Source organism: Perna viridis, chromosome 1 (genome assembly GCF_037379345.1).
Source record: "Perna viridis isolate PV_CMFRI_1.1 ecotype Kerala chromosome 1, ASM3737934v1, whole genome shotgun sequence".
In the NCBI taxonomy this organism is placed as follows: domain Eukaryota; kingdom Metazoa; phylum Mollusca; class Bivalvia; order Mytilida; family Mytilidae; genus Perna; species Perna viridis.
The window spans coordinates 33,381,400-33,401,014 of NC_142445.1; the positions used below are offsets into that span (position 1 = coordinate 33,381,400).

Consider the following 19,615-nt stretch of genomic DNA (forward strand, 5'->3'; position numbering starts at 1 on the left):
ACAGTCAGCATTCCAGTAGCAACATATTTTGTTCCACTACTTGCTGAATAATTTCTTTACTCTTGTGAGGCGGACTATATAGCTGATCTGATCAACAGGCATGAATATCGTCTGGCTAAATCCTTTGATGTTAGTTTCCGATATACGGATTACGTACTATCGTTTAATAATCCAAGTTTTTGAGATTTTATACATCCCATCTACCCAGAAGAACTTGAGATAAAGAACACCACAGACATTGTAATGTCAGGCTCATACTTTGATGTTCACTTATAAATAGATGGCAAAGGAAAACTATTGACCAAACTGTACAATAAGCGCAATGACTTTTCATTGAGTTTTGATGAGTTTCCAAATAATTACTCTTACGTTATTCCAGAACTGATCGTAACTATTCAAACTTTTTATACCGCTCTCGACTGCTAGTTGATAGGCTTCTGTAACATTGTTATGTAGAGAAGATTGAAATCTTTACTGCACAACTTTTATGGTCGCATCATAAACTTTGTGATCGTTAATTTGTACCATGTGAAATGATTTGCTTTACATGTTGTAGTTATGTATTATGTCATCTACTTGGGACTTGACCTTTTATAAGCGACAGGTAATTCTAGAAAAGCTGAGGACACTTTTCCTACCTGTGCAGTCTTAATTGCTCATTTGCTTTTTTTGCTTTGTATATGTTATTTTGGTAATTTTGTGTTTTTTTCTTGTGTTTGTCTGTTTTCCATGTCTGGTCATTGTCCATAGATTGTATTATTTTGATTTAATGCATTCAACTTATTTCTCTGGATTACTTTTAAAATAGATTCCTGGAATCCAGTGTAATGATGTGTAGTGGATTGGGAACAGGAGGAAGAAACATTCCCAATAAGTTGCATCATCGTCATTTTTAATCACATATATGAGAGATGCTACAGTGAAGACAGCTGAGATTGTGCAAATGGTATTACACTAGTATACAGCAAGAATTTTAGTGTAAAATCTCAATCAAATGTATTCGATCTGTATGATGTTTACCTAGGTGATGATAATAGCATGGTTTATCATGTTTATGTATTCAATCCGACGCCCTCATTTACCATCCACATATATTGCTGCAGTTTTTGAGAATTTTGATGGCATTGATTTTTACCTAAATTTAATACATCAAATCCAATACTTACTGCTGGAACAAGTTTTCACCCAGAAAGAAAAGGAAAGTCAATTCATCTACAATTAATAATTCAGACTTATCAAGAAACATGGCATGCATGTCAGACCTAAAATTGTGCAAAATAACCAATGTTAAATTGAAACTTACCAAAACCGTTGGAAAAGCTGAAGGAAAGAAGTTTTACAATCAGAAGCAGAAAAGTTAAATTCAATAATTCAATAAAACACCTAATTTTTTAACTACACCTGATAAGTAATGTTACGCCCCGTGAATTTTATATCAGATATATTATTGTCAATTATCGCTTTCGTGTAATATTCTCATTCACCGGTATTTTTACGTACAGTTATTCGGCCATTTTTGGAATGCTTGGTGCTTCGACTGAAGAATTGTTTTTCCTGTTGTAAATAATAGTTGTAATAATCATTTTTTCGTTGTCCCGAAAACACTTGAATGAATTGTTGTTAATTTATCGTGTTCCGAGTTGCACAATAATTCTACGCCATTCCTTGTGGTATGTAGTTGTGTGTAGTTATTTTCCGTTGTTTTTTTACTACGTCACGCGCTTGTTATGATGTAAATAAATAGCGTTGGCGTACACCACCTGTCATCTCTTCTTTTTCACCTTGGACAGACAGTTGTAGAAGCTAATTGGCTTACTACGCAAATTATGCCCAGAAACTGGTAATTTCTAATTATTTATGAACTTTTATGCTGCTATTCTTTATTATCTGTCGATTGCTCCGACATCTGCTGGGGGTTTACTTTCAAGTAAACTTTTGGCAACACAAACTAAAAGTGTTTGGTACTGCACCAAGTGAATTATTTCATGCACAAATTATTACTTTAATCATTCTAGAGTAAGGGATATTGAGTTTTTATCTATTAATTTGGTCACCCAAATGCAGTTTACTCCAAGTATATGGCTGTCAAAGATTTCTTTGATTAGGTTTCACTATATCATTTTATTAATTGATCATATTGCTGTTACCTACGTATGCAGAGTTTAAGACTGCTAATTATATAAATTATTGAACTTCAATCCAATCTGTTATTATTTCCTACACCAGGGACACAAAAAAATTAAAGTCAACTCCAAAAAGAGTTCAAGCGCTACAATATTTTGGTGGTTTAAAAAATTTACTTTCTACATGATGAAAACACCCCCAAAAAATTGCATATTTATTTTTGTTTTGTCATATGTTATTAGAATATGAATAATCATAAAATAAAACAGTAGGTAAGTGTATTGACTTGTTCACCTCAGTTTTTCTAATGTTTATAACATTGAAAATGAACATAATGTTACCTTCAGAATTCAGCAACAGTGCTGGTACTTTGAATACAGACAGAAAAGGACAGAATGTCACAGAAGAACGGAATGAACATGTAACTAAACAAAACAAAAATGACAATGGTAAATAATTCTATTTGGGTATCCATGTTTTAATGAAATTTTAGTAGAAAGATTGTGATGATTCCCTTTCCCTAATATATTGGGAGCACTTTTCAAACTTTGCTCAACTTTTTTATCTCTCTATACAGAATTTATTAAAAATGCTGAGTAATGTCTGGAAATTTTTTTATAATATTCTGAAACAGAAATTAAAATTTGATATTTACCTTGGTTCAGCCATGCTTTAATTTTAACAGGGCGCGCACAGGTTTGTCTGTACTCATAATACAATTTGTTGTGTTAATTAACTCATATTTGTCAAAAGGTTATGATGAACTTTAATTAACTAAGTTAGATTGCCACTGAAATATTTGGTGATTTGTTACAGCTAATGATGTGAAGAATGTAACATCAGATAAGCAGATGATGGAGATATTGCCTAAATTAACAGGTCAGTGTGTTAAGTTTGATTGAAACTATTGCCTTCATTCAGGCAGAATCTACCCATGTTTACCAGTAGCTTGCCATATTAAGTGATATTGAAATTAACAGTTGATAATGGTGTATTATTGTAATCATGATTTGTATGGCTCTGCCACAAAGTGGTCAAGGCCATATAATTTTATCCTTGTCCATCATTCCGTCAATCCTCAACAAATCATTACATTGATTTTTTTCTGAACACCTTCAGATATATGGCTGATTTTTTGGGTATATATGCGAGTTTACCATGAAGAGTTACAAATCAAGTTAACCTTTCGCTCTGTTCACCTGATTTTTATCAAATGGCAGGCTTTGGACTTTTCTAAACGATGCCATTTGTTGTTTGACACATCTAGTTTTCACCATCTTCATATTTTTCGGCATTTATGTTGACCCACTAACTAGAATTCTTTGCAATCACCAACGGGTTCCATACCCTTTTTTTTTTAGATCACATGAAAAACCTACAGAAAGGAGAATGGAAATCCCTCATTGTAAAGTACCTACAAGGGGTATCTGCTAAAAGAGCAGGTGCTGTTTTGGATTCTGCTGTGGGTGATCCAACCAATTTGTTACATGTTATAAAAAGAAATAGTCCTGTGCCATTTACACCACAGTATCAAGTAGATGTTCTTTTTGATATTCTTTCCAAGAGAGGTAAGACAATATTTATCCTTTATGCATAAACTGATACGTAGATTTCTAAAGCAAACAGTAGTGCATATATTAAGTACTCAATTCTTATCTACAGTGTGTATTTTTTTCTTCTTTCAGGTTATTTAACATTTTATAAATATTTGTTTTCAGTAACAATACATGTATATCTTCAGTATAAGATTTTCAAATGTCTATCAAGTTCTTTTATTATGATAATAAACGAGCAATGTATTGACTTAAAATATTTGTTCAAATAGAAGAGAGTTACTCTTTAATTTCGACCAACTCGGTCAATCATAGGAGGATACAAGTCTGTTTATTGGTAGTAGCCTACACTGCGTAAGTGTGGAAAATAATTGTTTGAGTAGTAACAAATTCCTTAAATGTGGAGATCGTGGGTTTGATATCAAACCTAATCACACCGAAGACTAATAATAGTAGGCTATGGTTCTCCACTACGCCTGCATCTTTGTGAGGTGAATTGATGACTGATTGGATTGAAGTATAAAATTGTTTCTGAGTGTGGTACTTGCCTTTCTACGGGTCATTGCTTCTTTGAACTAGTCCAGCCCAGTTTGTCTGTCTACTAAATAGCTAAGTCTTTTGATTTGTATAAATTTTTTCATATTAAAAATAACTAAAAATCTCACTACTAAATGTGAACCTGAAGAAATAGAAAGAGTAATCAAGGGAAACATGGTTATAGAGGTAATCAAAAGAAATGTCGTAAAGTTTGCTCAAAAGTTTTCCTTTACCATCGATTTCTAAGTGTAGGTCTAGATATGAAGCTGACTTCATAGTGTTTGTAGTATCCTTTATCTCAAGTTCTTTTGGATGGATTGGACGTATAAAAATCCCCAAAACTTGGATTGTTTAACGATTTTATGTAATCTGTATATCGGAAACTGAGATCAAGGGAGTTAGCCAAATGATATTCCTGCCTTTTGATTGATCAGATCCCTACATGATCAGCCACATAGGAGTAAAGAAATTAGTCAGCAAGTAGTTGGAGCACAATATGTTCCTATTGGAATGCTCTCCGTTAGTTGAAAGACGTTTACACCGCAAGTAGAAGTATATTATATTCTGATAATGGTCTTGAACTCCAATTGACTCCAAAAGATCTTTCGAATTTTTCAGGTCCCACATTGAATTTATACCACTACGGGAGTAACAAGTGTTGTTGTAGAACTGCAGACCCTCATTGATAGTTGTGAGTATAGAAGTTAAAAGTTTTGAAGGTGGTTTGATGGTACAATTTGCACCTCCAGCTACATAACGTTGTTAGTATGGATTCTTGTGGAGTTTAGGAATCCAGTATATAAAATGTAAATTACAATCATTGTCCTTGGTAGAGAGACCAAAAGAGGATAGCTCAGATTTATGGTTTTCCACAATCTTTTCCTTGGAGGCAGTGGTATATAATCTGTAATACTGTGGCAAAAATATATTATCTTTAACTAAAAGATGTGCGATTTATATTTCTGTGGATTAGGGATTTTTTCACTAGAAATAGACCCAAAAAGAACAGAAGAACTAAAAATGCTGTAGAGAATATTATGAAGTGTCTAAAGATCAAGGTGAAAACAATAAAGCTTCTTAAAAATTTTAATAACCAAATTTTTATCGTTAAAAGATATTTCAGCAATTGTTTGTACTGAATTTGGTATCACATTTTTGTCATCTGACATTAACATAAAATTACATAAAATATTGGTAGACATGTTGTTGAAAAGCATAAGTGAAGAAAGGTACGAGTTAAGGATATCAATATTTGATGGGATATTTTGGATTCTTGAGTTCAAAATTTGTGAAATGGGTTATGTTTTCACCTGTTCAGTGGTTGTCTATGTTTTAACTCAACAGTGAAAAGTAATTTTGATCATTTATTGCAATTTTTTTATTAGAATATCACTAAGCCGCTCATATACTGCAAAATGATATATGTATGATGAATAAGTAACCGATAACATAATATTGATAATGATTTATTTCCTTTCTATGAAAGTCGTTAATGATACACATCAAGAATGTAATCTTGAAGATGTAGAAGGCAATAAGTTATGTGTAATTTTGTGACAACTATTTATTATCTACATCTAAAAGGATGATGCATATCATTTATAAATACTCTAATACTCTGTGGTGTTATTTGTATTAAGATTCGTTTCAGAAAAATTAACAAATGATCAATGCAAACTTCAACCATTAATTTCACTTATACCCTTTATTTATAGTTTTTCTGATTTGGTTTTAGGGAATTTTTATATATGACTTGAAATGTGAAGGACTTCTAAAAGGTCCCATACATGTTGTATAAAAATAGACCAGTTAGATATGTTCGTGGTGAAATTTTAGAGGCGAAAGATCTCAGCCCATTTCAAGGCTCCAGTTGGCTTAATGAGAGAGTAAATGTATATTCTCTTGCAGAGAAGTGTTACATTCATAATATATATTCAGCAGAGAAAATCTATCTGAAAGGAGTGCAGTGGTTATGACATCAGTGTATTTCTAGAAGTAGGACTTAGTCACTGCAGCTTTGATATAAATCTTTATACTTCTGACTGAAAAGGTTATGTGGAATGATTTCTTTCAGGTTTTACCCTTTGACCTTAAAGACGCTCTTCCATGGAAACGCAAGTCACGTGTTTCCGCTTTGGCCAAATACTGATAACTCCGTGGCTTTCGAAAAAAACTGAGGCGTAGCGAAATTGTGTGCCATTTGTTATTTTCTGAATGAAGCGTAGAATATTATAAGGAGAAAGATCAAAATTTTCCCGCGTCTGCTATCTTTTTAAAGATAGTACTTGTTTAATGGTTTTCAAGTTTTTTTGTCAGCAGGAAAAATAAACATTTAAAATTTCTAGTTGAATGCATGGTTCCAATGTACAAAGTAGTTAACAACATTGCTGAATAAAAAATTTAAAATATAGTTATAGCGACAAGCAATTTATATAGAAACTTAATTGGTATGTATTTCTTGGTCAAATCTATATTATTAAAAATTCCTCCATTAAATACAGTTTCAGAATTTAAGTTACGATAATTCATTTCAGTTGATAAATGCATATATGGGAATATCATCTTACAACAAAAGGGTCATGTTTTCGCTCTGCCATCTTTTGGGAGCAAAAACGGTTTGATACTTGATTTTACAATAAGGTATTGTATTTCATTTGTACAACATGTATTATTTTAAAATTTTAAGGTAATGACTAGGAGTTATGCAAATTTATTAACTGTCAGTTACCCAAATGAAACAAAGACAAATATTTTGTATGTTACAAGTTAAGTGCAATGGAAGTCATGGAAATGCATGACAAGTTTTGCTATTCCAGCTATGGCGGCGATGACAGCACTCACAAACTTCACTTATTTTTCAGATAAGTTAATTTCAGCTTGAACGCCTTATGCTAGGTCAATGATACTGTGGTGTGCAGATGCACTACCAACATTTCATCACAAATTCATGCAAATTTTAGGAATATACCTCCACAGTCATGGTCTGTTGACTTAGAAAATTCAATGTTAAAGTTTCATGTTGTTTTGCATTTATAACACAAAAATATATTTTGTTTTTGTAGGTTGAATTCTCAAGATACACTTGGATTTTCATGCCAATCAACAAGTGTCAAAACCACTGGATGTCACTGGCAGCAAATAGTCCATGTAAATCAGTATCGATACTGGGTCCCATGAATGGGAACAATGACAAATATGTGTAACATTGAAGATAATTCTGTTAATTTTCAGTAAAAATGAATGAAATCCAAATAAATCTTTATTATGCACATTTCCTTTTACACAACATAAGTGCATTTTACCAATGTTTTCCATGAATTATGAACCAAAAAACTAAGGAATATAAAGAATTATTCAATGAAAAAAATGGAAAACATGTGAAAATTTAAATAATCTTCAATGCAACTGATACATTTTCTGAATTTTGAATTTCAACATAAGTATTTTTCATTATTTAAGTGTTTTATTTAGATACAGAAGGTATCTCTTAATGGATTTTGAATAAGGATCTCATAATTTTTTTCTTTGAAATATGTTATATATATATTTGTTTATTTTATGTTCTACCAACTGTTTGAGGGGATACAGGCATGCATCTAGTACAGGATTGATTATGCCCATTAGGCCCTTGAAAAAAGATGACGCCAATTTTCTTGAAAATTCTTGATGATCACATTAAATACATATAAATTTTCATGAATTATGAAATTATTGTACAAAATTTGATTGTACAAAATTTAAAGATATGCATAATAAAATCAAGTTTCATTCAGGCCAGTTTTATTTTAATGTAAGTAATTAATATTTTTTAAATTTATAATATCGTTAGGAATTTTTCAAACCCTACTATAAGTTTACATTATCTTCCCTGTATCAATTTGATCCGACGGAGCAGTGTAGAGAATAGTCGTCACATTCTGAGACGTTGTATAATATTGATTTGTTGTGACATCCATCATTAATTTGATCCTCTATCCTACATAATAACACCTAGATGAACTGTCCCTAGATCAACTGTCCCGTACTACCATACATCGTGTACTAAGTTACAGCCCTAGATTAATCCCTCGACGAGGAATCACCCGGCCAGCGAAAACTATATTTTTGTATAGCCTAGCTGGCCGAGTGGTCCAGGGCGCTGGACTTGGGGCAGGTGGTGTTGCCATAGATATCACAGCGGTACGAGTTCAAGTCCCGCGGAGGAAACGACAAAAATTTGTTTGGCAAATTTGAGTTCTAACATCGTTGATAATTTTTCAGACCCCTCTATCAGTTTACGTTATCTTCCCTGTATCAATTTGATCCAATGGAGCAGTGTAGGAGTTGTCTAGGGCGCTGGACTTTGTGCAGGCGGTGTTGCCATAGATGTCACAGCGGTAGGAGTTCAAGTCCCGGGGAGGAACGACCAAAAAATTTGTTCCGCAAATTTGACAGTTCTAACATCTATATATATAGATAGATAGATTTTCCTGTTCGTTACTCATTTGTACCAAAATGAATGAAGAATGAATAAAATTAGTATTAGTACAAAGTATTTCTCTTCTTCTTATATTCGCATAGCATGAAAATTTGGGATGGACATAAGAAGAAGAGTCAATTAAAAATTCTTCATAGAAAATTAATACTAGGAGACAATACCAAGCAGTAAACAAGGACTCGTAAAATCAAGACATTTACAGCAGTTGAAACTAACACAAAATGACACCACAAATGCCACTAAATACAAGGAGTGAAATCATAACGGTAATGGCCGTGTCTTTACTCAGTCCAGTGAGGGTAAAACGTTACTAAAGGCTGAGCTAGGAAGAATATCAGATATAATTTCCGAAATGTCATTTAGTCATTGATGACAACATGACATTTCTCGAATGCTGACTTTAATTTGACTGATTCATAGCCCTGTCTAAGCAACTTTTCAGAAAGCATCATTTCTCTCTCAACAAAATCAATGTTCTTAGATCTTAAACTCTTAAGTATACACATATACTCTATAGGCTGGTACTCACAAGTTCAAAGTTAACTATAAAAAAAAAGACAACATGTGTTTGCTAATATTCTCAGGTGTCTGTTAAAGATTGATATCAGCTTCATAAACAAAATTAAATTATTAATAAATATAAAAAATTGAGATTGGAACCCTATATTTTCATTCATTTGAAGAAGATGGAATATGAATAAATTTCGGTTCAAAATGATCTCTTTTCAAATAAGCTTGAGACCTTTTGAATTTCTAAAAGATAGAACAGGTTTGGCAAAAAGTACAGTTTTCGTACATTTTGTATATTTAAAACAATACATATGCCAGTGTGAATTATGACATGACCTTTTCCTCGGTATTATATCGCATTTGTGTACATTATTTTCCTTACGAACAAATATTTATTCGAATTTTCTTATGTTGTTTTCCTCTGAAATTATTTGGTGGTATTAACTTCCTCTCTAATTATTTTTGGTAATTACTTCTTTTTAAATCAAAATTAAAAGTAAGTTTATTTGATTCGTTCACAAGCCCCAAGGTGTTAAATCCGTTTTTGGTGGTTCATATGCGTGAAATACACCAATATGTAGTTACGTGGTCCGTTGGGCTCAAGACCCTCATAAAATCCCTGACATATATTTAATGGATGCACTGGCCCATTTTTATATCATGCGGGCAATAATGACTTCCGCTTTACAATCGACCCGATGTAAAAAGACATTCCCGTATAGGTATAGTGCAACCTAACAACCACCAGTAAAATCCGGACCTGGTCCGGTAGGGGAAGCTCACCAGTTACGGTATACAACCAAATAAAAACTGGGGCCTGTGAACAAAACAAATGGCCCATTCGATATATAAATGAATCATTAGGTCCATTAGACATGTGCCAATGATTTTATAAAGGTCCTCGCATATGAACCACCAAAAACGGACTTAGCACCATGGGGCCTATAAACAAAGTGAATGGTCCAATCGATATATAAATAAATCAGTGGGTCCATTAGACATGTGCCAAGGATTCTATAAGGGTCCTGAGCCCTGCGGACCGTGTAAATCTATGGTACCAGAAACATACGTAAAATACACATTCGTATATTTCATGCATATGAACCGCCATAAAAAGGGACATAGCGAATGGTCCAATTGATATATAAATAAATGATAGGGTCCATTAGACATGTGCCAATGATTTTATAAAGGTCCAGAGCCCGGCAGACAATGTTAGTATATGGTCTAAGTACAAAATCGTGTATTTCATGCATATAATCCACCAAAAACCTACTAAACACCACGAGGCATGAGAACAAAACCAATAGTCAAATCGATATAAAAATGGACCAGTGCGTCCATTGATATATAAATGGACCAGTATATGCATTAAACATGTGCCAGGGATTCTTTAAAGATTCGAAGTCAAGTGTATCTTGTAAAATATTTCACGCAGATGAACTGCCAAAAAAAACGGACTTAGCACCATGGGGCACGTGAACAAAACAGATAGTCCAATCGATGTATAATGTCCATTTGAGTTGAGTTACGTTTTTGAGTGATTTAAATTGATTATTTGGTGTTATTTAAATCCAGGTGCACCATGCCAAACGGTTTGTTCACTCTGTCATAGTTTGTCTTTTTTCTTTCGTCTACCCAGGACGTGACATTATATGAGCCATTCGGCTGGTCTTTCTAGAAAAGCATAGGACGCTTACCCTATCGGAGCACCTGCTCCATACTTCATTTTTTTAGTATAACCCGGGCTGCTATTTCACTTCCGTTAATTTGTAATTGTTATTTTGGTTATTTCTTGTTAATAAAATATCGCACTTCGATTGTTGACTGGTCCACTTTTCAAAATTATTATCAACTTGATTGAATTTGACCTATCGAAATGCTATAGCCGCGCCGGGGTTGTCATAGGACAAGATATAAATTAAGCTGACTGTGGTGTCCTTTATCTCAAGTTTTTTTTTGGGTAGTAAAGTTAAATACACCATTTCTCACCCTATTATGAAGTGTGATTCATTATACATATGTGTAATGAATGAGAAACTTGTTAGTAGTGGTGCATGAGAAACATGTAATGGTTGAGTTATACTGCAAAATGTTACATACACATTACTATTGCCAACATTTTAACAGTGACTGTAAGATTTTCACACTTTTAGGAGGACTACCCAAGAAAATTGATGAAACGAGATCATGGAGAAATTGATTCACCGTCAGAGTGGGTAAAGGCTGTAACTTCTTTAATTCTGAAATGTATGAAAGTTTTAAGTAGGTCAATGAATGTTAATGCCACATCAGTTTTCAAAAACATTGTCTACTATACATGACAAATATGTTGTTGTATCAGCTGACAATGCCCAAAACAACATTGTTTTTTTTTTTTTTTTGTGGTAAAACACATTACATTCAATATGCATTATCAGAGGTAGACGTAGGAAAAGACCTATACTGCTACCACACTCTCCAAAGAAGAGATAGTGAAAATCCAAAAATCTGTTATCTTTTTTTTGGTCTCTCTGCCAAAGATGATGATTGTGATCTACCGTCTATGAACTTAATTCCAAAACCCCAAAAAGAATTCATACAAACAATACTACATAGATGGAGCTGCAAAATGTGCCACCACCAAACCTTTTTCAAAACTTTTAACTTCTATATCCACAGTTGTCAAAGAAGGTCTGCAGTCCTACCACAACACTTATTACTTCCGTAGTTATATTAATTCAATATGGATCCTGAAAATTTCGAAAAGATCTTCTGAAAACCCTCAAGATTATTATCAAAATAAAATAGCATTAAAACATATGATTTTTCAACTTTTTATACAACTCAGTGGTGTTTCTATAAAAAGCAGAAGACCCTTATCCTGCCGGTGCACCTGATCCACGCTTCCAGTTTTTAGTGGGGTCTGATTTTCTCATTTACTTTTGTTACTTTGTATGTATTATTTTTGGTTAATTTATGTTCTTTGTTGTTTGTGTTTGTTTTCCATGTCTGGTCATTATCCCTGGATTACATTATTTTGGCTTCTGCTAGAATCTTGGATCCCTTAATTACTCTTTGTGAAAAATAATTCCAAATTATCCTCCATATGTACAGATGAAGTTGTTTTCAAGTTGCTGGGATTTGTAATCGACAAAATATTTGTCCAGTGTGGTGGACACGTTTTTCAAAAAAAAAAAAAAAAAGATCGACATTCCAGTGGGAACAAATTGTGCTCCACTACTTGCTCACCTATTCATTCTCTCTTATGAAGTTGACTGTGTTGCTGATCTGTTCTAAAAGAAAGAACATAGTTTACCTAGTTCAGTTTCCGCTATATATATATATATATATATATATATATATATATATGATGTATTGTTAAGCAGTCCTAGTTTCAGGGATTTATACATCGCATCTATCCCAAAGAACTTGATTAAGAAAACTACACATGCAGAATCAGTATCATATCTTTACCTACACTTAGAAATCGATGGTAAATGAAAACTATCAACCAAACTATAAGATAAATGCGATGTCTTTTCATTTCGTATTGTCATCTTTCCATTTATCTGTAGCAACATCTCTTTACCGACTGCGTATTGAATTTTCATATCACACCTCATACGTTATGCTACGCAAACTTATTCGTATTGCGCTAGACTGCTTACAATTAGGATTCTGAAACAGGGTAATGTTGTGACAAGGTTGAAATCATCACTACAGAAAGTTCATGGTCGTCATCATTAACCAGTGGATCGTTACAGTGTATCCATCTGCACCATGAAAACTGAATAATATGTTCAATGTGTCATAGTTATCCTTTCCTCTGTCTGCTACCCTGGACTTGACCTTTTTACGAGCAACTCGGCGGATGTTCCTATAGGAAAAAATAACAGAGGACGCTTACCCTACTGATGTACCTGGTCCATGCTCCCAGTTTTTAGTCGAGTCCAAGTCGCTCATTCACTTAAGTTACTTCGTATGTATTATTTTGTGTGTCTGTTTTCCATGTCTGTCTTTATCCTGGGATAATATTCTTTTGATTTCCACTAGAATCTTGGTTTCCTTGATTACTCCTTCAATAGAATCAAACTAGTACATGTATCACCTTGCTCTTTGGAACAATGGAAAAAATCATACCATGCAAAGTATTTTTTTTTTAATCATTCAAGAAATTCTTCTCTCTTATTCAAGAAAGTTTGACCAATTTTTTTATACATTTGATGTCCCCATCATGTCGAGCATATCCTGAAAACCAAAGAACTGATGATATATGAGCACATGCTCCTTATACTCTGGCACCAGCCCTACACTGACAATACCAGTAATTGTGCTGTCATATTGAATCCAAAGTAGAAACGACTTTGTGCGCCAACTCTGGAGTCTAACCCTCAGCAGACCTTCAAAATCTTCATTGACCATAAAACTATATGTACCATCATCACCGAGGTGTTCAGTTGTATAGGATTGTGCCAGCTTTAGTTGGTAGACACCAAGTGTTACATTCCTAAGTTCTTCCACTGTCATTAAAGGGAAATCTGCTAGAATTCCTGGCTCATCTATCTTCTTCCACTTTGCTGTTCTTCTGTCTAAAAGCTGCTCCTCTTACCTTTTTTTTTAAACCATTATTTCTGCTGGCTATTACCTAAACATAAAATATAGAATTACCAAATTATAGTATATTTTAATGATTGTAAGCTAGTATTTAAGTGGTATGCATGAAATACTAACAAATTATTTGGTGGTATCAGTCATTCAATATATTATTGATAATAACTATTTCATTACTTCAATATGCCTCAATATGTAATATTCAGGTGACTCAACTAATAAAAGCAAATGTTGTAGCTGATAAAATAATTGACATTGATATATTTGATTACTTGTATCAAATTGATTTCATAAAACTTTAAAGAGAGATAAAGAATATGTATTTGTAGCTGTCTTATGATATGTGGGTTTGTTAAGAACTTATGGTACAAGCCAAATCTCTAAATACTTGTTGTTCATATATGCTAGCATCATAAGAAAAATAAATGAAACAGAAGAGTAAATTATATGTCAAAGACACAACATTCCCAAAATAGGGTAAAAAAATCCAAGACCCCATGTGTCTTTAATGAACGATGAAGAATATATTACATCTGAAGGAAGGCTGCAGCTAACCCAAGATCAATAAGGTATGAAAGTACAGTGAAGAAATGGACCATCTCATTCCTACCTGGTTTCTGGTAGTGTATGTTATTACTTTCATTTTTGCTGCTAATAATTGGTCACTTTCTAGGTCACCAGGGTTTAAAGGTTTCCTGTATTGATAGCATATGGCTGCCATCAAACGAACATATTCTCCAATATATGGAATTTGTGTATTTGGAACTATGTTTTGGAGATATTTCCACTGTTTTAGTCTACCGTTAACAGACTCTACAATCCAACATCACTTGGTGATTAGCCATGAAGAATTTGCCTGAAATAAACATGTAAAATGCTTCAAAATTAAAACTGTAAAAGGAGGAAGCAATGTTTATAAGGTAAATGCATACTGCATGTTAACACGAATGAGTGCAAGATTTAATCGAGAAGACATTAATTCCAAAAGCCCTGTACAACTTCAAAAGAACTAAATAACTGTATTATAAAATATCAATGCTAATAAGATAATAAATTGTTAAGAGTGAATCGCCAAAATATGACTAGATTTAACGAGTATGGGAAACTTGTTCAGGGGCAAGAGTTAAATCTTAATGCGTTTTTGGCACTAAATTTAAATTTTGTGAATGGCAAATTGAAATTCATGTTGTGACTTTTTGTGATGTTTCAGCAAGAGAGAGTCCAAGAGTTTAATTCACAGTATGAATTATCAAAAAAAAATTACACTAAGAAAGATCGATATAGATTGATTCAGTACCTAAGTACTTTGATTATTCCTTTTTGCATTAGAATAAATCATATACAACCCAATTATTGCATAGTAATCCTAAAATCTCACCTCTTCTGTAGAATGTTTCTGTCCTTTTGGTAGAAATGATGGCATCTGGGATTTAATTCCAAGGTCTTCTAAAAAACTGATGGAATCTCTAAAGCCTCTATCAACAATAAGAATGTCATCATATTGTAGCCAGCCTTTTATATTCTCCATGTTTGTCTGGAAATTGTGTTTGAGGATGCTTGCATCATTGTTTTTTTAATCTGCATGGTATGGGCCAAGCACAGATACTACATATCCAGTTGTTGTCACTATCATCATGGGCTTAACAAGAGGCCGATTTTTGTGTAAACTGTATGATCTTCTTTGAAATCTAAAATTGTAGCTTTTTTTAATGAAAATATAGGTGCCATCTACAACCAATATTGCAGGCCTATTTACAAGATCCCCTAAAAGTTCTTGTGCTAGAGGTCTTATATTTTCTTTGGAGATATGTTGAAATCCTAAACATTTAGGAGTAAAATTCAGAGTCAGTTCCTTACGAGCGGTTGATATTGCTTTTCTAATGCCAGTCTTTTCTATGTTAAAGAGGATTGAAAGCATACGGTTTGACATCCCTGTTCTAAGTTTAACCATGAGTAGTGCAATGCAGGTCCTGATGCTGCGGTTTTCTGAAGCACGAATTGACCGGGCATGTGAAACCATATCCTCAAAGTCAGATTTTGAAATTCCTGTCAAATTCATGTAATCAGCTCATCCAATCCTCTACTGTTGTCAAAGTCAATTCTATTTTTCTCATTTCTCTGTGCTACTGCATGGATATTTGAAATAAGGGACTGGTGCTCAGTTTTATTGAAATAAGTTTGTTAATTAGCTTGCTGTTTTTTTAGCATTTCAATGGCTTCTTCCTTGAGAGAATGGTCTGTTGTTAAATGTAAACTGTAGCATCTGGCTCCAGATAACAAGAGACAGCCAGTAATTACAAGAAGTTCATGTCTGTTTTCAGCGGACAGACAGACAAACTTGTTACCCCTTTTTTTATATATGCAATAAGACGAGCGACTTTTTCCAGTTGAAAAAATTGGCAGTGGAATTGTTTGAGGACTTTTCATAACTGTTGGCTTTGCCTTCTTTGATGGTGGCTCATAATTAGGGTCCCTGGAATTGTCTGATTCCTCAGTTTCATCACATTCCTGTACAACATATATTTTTGCTTTTGTCAATCTATGGTATCTGGAATAGCAAGTCGTACATGTAACATCGGTTTCCTTACAACTATTTACACCTAAATAGTTTCTGAATGGCTCATATGTTGGACCAATGATAAAACACCTTTTATTAGGTTTTGTTCTTAATCCACAATCTACACATGGGTACTCTTTCGGTCCACTGTCAGGCATTCTGGAACAAAATATCAATATAGCATACAAAATTGTCAAATAGTGTGTTGTTTAATTGGATGGATCAGTAATTAATCCAAACTCTAATGTTTGCCATTCGTTTTTAAAGATGCAAATATATTCTAACTGGGGTTTTCTTTATACAACAAAGGGGAAGATGTGGACATACACACTTTGCTTAATGATATACTCAGCTTTATTTGACAATGGTTGCACTTTATTTACATCTTTTACTTAATTAATCATGACACCAGTTATCAATTACATTTTGTGTTAATGTAACTTCAAGACACAAACATCACTCCTAAAAAAATGAGAATGTTATAAGTATTTCACAAAAAATAATAATGAACACTTATAAGCAGAATAAAAATGTCCATTTAAATTTGCAGCAAAATTCAAATCCTGTGTAGAGCTAGGTCTATTCCCCAAGTCCATTATCAATATAAACTTTTATTGACACATACTGCGTAATCAGTTTTGGCAGAAAAAAAGCAGTATAAGGAAACCTTGTTCTATCAAAATAGTTTCCACTGGGCTCCTTTCTACTGCCAAAAGATAGATTTTTAACATGCCGCCAGTTAACATAAAAAAATTACAGTAAAGAATATTACAACTGAGCATGACTGTATGTCTCAACAATCACAATGACATATTGCAAATTGAAGGTACTGTAGTGACAAAAAAAGTGTATGTGACTTGTGTAAGAAAGCAATATTAAGAAATACTGTAAAAGGAAACACAGGTCATGAAAGGTTTAAAAACTGTAAAAACATATCATTCATCTAGCAGGGAACATTGAAAATAGTTAATTAGCTTGTAAACAAAGAAATTGATTGGCCTTGTCAATAATTTTAGAAGAAAACACGAATAAACATTGTAATTCTGACCTGACAAAATGAACCAGCATTACAGAAATGCTAATAAACATCATAAGCATAAATGTAAATGTAACTCACCCTATGGAGGTTGAAGACCAGTTTTAGAAATAGGCGAAACAATATGCAACCTTGCATAGCCTGTCAAAACAATGTCATAAAAAATGACTCGATGATGGAGAGTTGGTAAAACATTCCGGAGTGACATTACAAGCTTCATCATAAAAAAATAGGAAGGGGGCGAGAGGGTAAGGGGCAATTATGACTTAAAGAATTATGATTTGTTGACTTTGTGCACATGCTCATTTCTGTGCCCGCCTATATTAAGGCATGCATATTCCACAGATTGTGAGCTTGTGAGCTGTGCCATAGCTTGCAAAAACTACAGACTTTATTATGTTTGTTTTGTTTGTTTGTTGGGGTTTAACATCCGAGCAGCAATATTTCAGCTATATTCAGACAATGAACATGAAATGATAAAAAAAAAAAAAAAAGGATGGGTCACAAGGACAACAGGGTCGACAAATTTTGATTGCCACTAGAAAAAGGGGGGATATTTATTATGACAAACTGCTTTTATACAACAAAGGCATACAAAATAAAATAATTATTTGGTTCTTGTTTCCCTACTCTACCTATTTTTGAGGGTGAAATCTTATTTCTTATAGCATTTTTCCACAAGCACCATTAAAGTCGAAGCATTAAATTTCATCACAAAAATATTTATGCGAAACATTGCACACTCTGGTAAAAATGTTTCACTTAAGTTTGTTTTGAATAAGAAATAAGTGATGGGTGTCCATAAAATGCCTTTTAATCCATTTTTATTAGTTGAATGGGTCTTTGGTAGAAACCTCAAGTAATAGTTACTGCCAGTAACTCACTGGGCCTGCCAGGTTGAAATTTTATATCATATGCTTTTTAAACATGTTTATCAATGAATCTATGATGATTTAACCTGGAACCTGGTTTTGTTTTTGTTAACTTACATTTCGGATGTATGGGGCAAAACATTTATAGTTCCCCCCTCCCTGTAACCGTGTAGCTACTGACCCATTAAATCAGTACTTACCCATTTTTTTTTATTTCAAGTTATATTTTTTTTAACCATTCCATTTTTCAAAGGAAATTTGTCAAATAAAAAATCAAAGACTACCTACACAAATGGTCAAACTGCCATAGAAAAATCATTAGCCTGAGTAGGTCGGGAGAGGGGAAACAAATATTTTTAAACGTGGCCAAGGCAATGGTTGGGGCCTGTAACTATTAGCCTGGTTGTGTAACAAATAACTGCAACATTTTATTAGTTGAATGGGTCTTTATTAAAAAAAAAACTCGGCTAAATACTATAGTCCAACTCCAAGTCACCTCAGATTGTTTGCGTTTATTTTTGTAATTACTCGACGGTTCCTTTCAAAAACTTGCCATTTTATTCATGTCGTTCTGTACTACGATTCCCTTACAATTGTTTTTCGTTCTTACCTCCGAGATTGAAAAAATTCAAAATTTATTTTTCCTACGAGAATTTTGCATTGAATGTATTGTTTATCCGCCATCTTGTTTCTATGGATATTTTGAAATGTTCCCTATTATCTCACAATTGAAGAGGTAAAAATAACATGATTTCCCGCCATATTTCTGGTTCCCTGCTACTTTATTACTTTATGTGGTAAGACTCTCATTAAGTACCAGTTGTAGCATTTTCATTCGGAACTTCTGGTTTTGTCTTTTACTAAAGGTAAAGAGCAGAAATATGGCGGGAAATCATGGTATTTCAGCTCTTCAATTGTGAGATAATAGGGAACATTTCAAAATATCCATAGAAACAAGATGGCGGATAAACAATACATTCAATGCAAAATTCTCGTAGGAAAAATAAATTTTGAATTTTTTCAATCTCGGAGGTAAGAACGAAAAACAATTGTAAGGGAATCGTAGTACAGAACGACATGAATAAAATGGCAAGTTTTTGAAAGGAACCGTCGAGTAATTACAAAAATAAACGCAAAAAACCGCAAACAATCTGAGGTGACTTGGACTTATAGACCCGCCGGGTTGTTCGTATGTCGTTCGACTGTTTGTTATTTTAGTCGTCGACAGAGTGGTGTATTTTAATTTACAGATATTGGACAAAAAGGGGTAATTCAACACTTTCTTTGAGGTTTATAGTCTCTTTACTAAGATATGTACCTGTTTTTTAAACTTATGTGCTATTTTCCAAGATATAA

General features: G+C 33.4%; 1 long non-coding RNA gene and 1 pseudogene across 2 annotated transcripts; one reads left to right on the forward strand and one right to left on the reverse strand.

Annotated features, from left to right (window-relative positions):
• Positions 1-1,738: 1,738 nt before the first annotated feature.
• LOC148628445 (uncharacterized) lies at positions 1,739-3,858 on the forward strand. Its single transcript, XR_015919342.1, has 4 exons — positions 1,739-1,840; positions 2,472-2,573; positions 2,941-3,003; positions 3,486-3,858. It is a non-coding gene; the product is annotated as an uncharacterized LOC148628445 (long non-coding RNA).
• Positions 3,859-13,319: 9,461 nt separating this feature from the next.
• LOC148628446 (uncharacterized) lies at positions 13,320-18,974 on the reverse strand (annotated as a pseudogene). Its single transcript, XR_015923509.1, has 4 exons — positions 18,870-18,974; positions 15,173-16,510; positions 14,405-14,650; positions 13,320-13,828 (listed from the first exon to the last, which is right to left on the reverse strand). The product of XR_015923509.1 is annotated as an uncharacterized LOC148628446 (transcript).
• Between the last annotated feature and the right edge of the window lie 641 nt (positions 18,975-19,615).